This window comes from Salmo salar, chromosome 12 (genome assembly GCF_965601325.2).
Source record: "Salmo salar chromosome 12, fSalSal1, whole genome shotgun sequence".
In the NCBI taxonomy this organism is placed as follows: Eukaryota; Metazoa; Chordata; class Actinopteri; order Salmoniformes; family Salmonidae; genus Salmo; species Salmo salar.
The window spans coordinates 15,539,166-15,542,500 of NC_138302.1; positions in this window are offsets into that span (position 1 = coordinate 15,539,166).

Consider the following 3,335-nt stretch of genomic DNA (forward strand, 5'->3'; position numbering starts at 1 on the left):
ATAGCAGTTGGTGAGGACTCAATTTACAATCTAGAGGAGGTAAATGGGTTTCTGGATCAGATCTCCCGAAAGTCTGTCAAATTGGCAGATTATTTTGATGTTGATAAGTTTGTGAGGTCAGCTGTGATGTTACAGAAGACGGTGGGGTTAGACCAGTTAAGTGAGAAGAAGCGGTTTCGCTTGAGGAAATGTGTTACTGCTGTCACAGCAGCAAAAGGTGCTGGGAAACGTGGTCAGGGTAAGAGAAGATTTAAACGATGATGATGATCATGTCTCATAGGGTGTCTTTTTTCTCTTCGGTTTCTCTGTGGTTTCTTCTGCTTTTCCTTTCTCTTTTCTATATGGAGGTACTAAGGGTAGGTTCTCTCAATATTAATGGTGGAAGGGACAGGAATAAGAGGGCTTGGGTATTAGAAGTAATAAAAGAGAAAAGGCTTAATGTAGTTTTTCTACAGGAGATACATAGTGATGAGGCTAATGAGGTTGACTGGGGTATGTGGTGGGAGGGGCAGCATATACTCAGTCATGTTACTAATTTCAGTGCTGGGGTGGCAATCTTGTTTTCCTCAGGCTTAGGGGTGACTGTGGTATCTACAACAGAGATTGTCAAGGGTCGGGTTTTATTGGTCAAGGTGGATGTTATGGGGTTTTTGTTAGTTTTTTTGAATGTTTATGCTCCTAATGAGGGAACAGAGCGTATTGTTGGTTTTGATAAAATAAAATAAACCTTAAGACAGTGTGACCAAGAGGGGTGTATGGTTTTTCTGCATTTTTATCACACAACACCATGACACAGATATCTCAAGTTTTGAGGGAGTGTAAATTGACATGCTGACTGCAGGAAAGTCCAACAGAGCTGTTGCCATAGAATTTAATCTTAATTTAACATTAATTTCTCTACCATAAGCCGCCTCCAACGTCATTTTAGAGGTTTTGGCAGAACATCCAACCTGCCTCAAAACCGCAAACCAATTGAAACCACGCCAGCCCAGAACCTCCACATCCTGCTTCTTCACCTGCGAGATCATCTGAGGAGGAGGAGGGGGTGCTAAGGAGTATTTCTCTGTAATAAAGCCGTATTTCTCTGTAGTAAAGCCGTTTTGTGGGGGAAAACTAATTTGGATTGGCTGGGCCTCGTTCCCCAGTGTGTGGACCTGGCTCCCAAGTGGGTGGGCCATTGGTGGGCCTCCCAGGCACACCAATGGCTATGCCCCTGCCCAGTCATGTGAAATCTATATATTAGGGATAATTGAATTTGTTTCAATTGACTGATTTCCTTCTCTGAATTGCAACTCAGTAAATAATTGTTGCATGTTGCATTTATATTTTTGTTCAGCATTTATACACTGACTGTACAAAACATTAGGACACAATGTTGAGATGATGGCAATATAGTTAAAGTATAAATCAATCTCTTGTATTATGTATTTTTGACATTTCATTGATCCACAAACACTGGGTGTACAAAACATTAGGAACACCTGATCTTTCCATGACATAGACTGACCAGGTGTCACGCCCTAACCATAGAGAGCCCTCTGGGTTCTCTATGTTGTATAGGTTAGAGCGTGACTAGGGGGGTTTCTAGCGTTTGTATTTCTATGTTGGTGGTTTGTATGGTTCCCAATTAGAGGCAGCTGGTAATCGTTGCCTCTAATTGGGGATCATATTTAGGTAGCCCTGTTTCCCACCTGTGTTTTTGGGATATTGTTTTGTGTGAGTGCATTCTGCACCACGTAGTTCACGTTCGTTGTGTCTTTATTGTTTTTTGTTTAAGTTTTCACTGCAAATAAAGATGTGGAACTCACACACGCTGCGCCTTGGTCCGTCCATTATCATGACTGTGACACCAGGTGAAAGCTATGATCCCTAATTGATGTAATTTATTAAATCCACTTCATTCAGTGTAGATTAACTGGAGGAGACAGGTTGAAGAAGGATTGTTAAGCCTTAAGACAATTGAGACATAGATTGAACAGCACACATGCACAGAGGGTGAATGGGCAAGACAAAATATTTCAGTGCCTTTAAATGGGGTATGATAGTAGATGCCAGGCGCACCGGTTTGAGTCAAGAACTGCAGCGCTGCTGGGTTTTGTCCACCACCCACAAGAATTGTTAACCCAAAGGACATCCACCTAACTTGACACAACTGTGGGAAGCATTGGAGTCAAAATGGGCCAGCATCCCTGTGGAACGCTTTCAACACCTTGTAGAGTCCATGACCTGATGAATTGAGGCTGTTCTGAGGGCTAAATATTAGGAAGGTGTTCCTAATTTCTATTTCAGTGTATATTTACACTAATTATGAAAGATTGAATTCGAATGGAATTTCATATGTACAAATGTTACAAAGACAATTTACTGACTCTTGTGATTTGAATGAGGGTTTGGTAGGTTGAGTCTTGGGTTGTTGTGTTGAGGGTTTGGTAGGTGGAGTCTTGGGTTGCTGTGTTGGTAGGTAAGTGGAGTCTTGGGTTGTTGTGTTGAGGGTTTGGTAGGTGAAGTCATGGGTTGTTGTGTAGAGGGTTTGGTAGGTGGAGTCTTGGGTTGCTGTGTTGAGTGGTTGGTAAGTGGAGTCTTGGGTTGCTGTGTTGAGTGGTTGGTAGGTGGAGTCTTGGGTTGCTGTGTTGAGTGGTTGGTAGGTGGAGTCTTGGGTTGTTGTGTTGAGGGTTTGGTAGGTGGAGTCTTGGGTTGCTGTGTTGGTAGGTAAGTGGAGTCTTGGGTTTCTGTGTTGAGTGATTGGTAGGTGGAGTCTTGGGTTGCTGTGTTGAGTGGTTGGTAAGTGGAGTCTTGGGTTTCTGTGTTGAGTGGTTGGTAGGTGGAGTCTTGGGTTGCTGTGTTGACTGGTTGGTAGGTGGAGTCTTGTGTTGCTGTGTTGACTGGTTGGTAGGTGGAGTCTTGTGTTGCTGTGTTGACTGGTTGGTAGGTGGAGTCTTGTGTTGCTGTGTTGACTGGTTGGTAGGTGGAGTCTTGTGTTGCTGTGTTGACTGGTTGGTAAATCTTCATCAGTCAATTGAGAAAATTGTTCAGTCAATAGAACTTTCATTAAAATATTGAAATCATGTCGTTCAACCAATGAATAGATTGCAGAGCATCATTAGCATAGACATCACAGTGTGGGCTACCTGTAGAGCAGGGTAGGCTGTAGAGACTAGGCCAGCAGGGTAGGTTGTAGAGACTAGGCCAGCAGGTTAGGTTGTAGAGACTAGGCCAGCAGGGTAGGTTGTAGAGACTAGGCCAGCAGGGTAGATTGTAGAGCCTAGGCCAGCAGGGTAGGTTGTAGAGCCTAGGCCAGCAGGGTAGGTTGTAGAGGCTTGGTTGGCAGGGTAGGT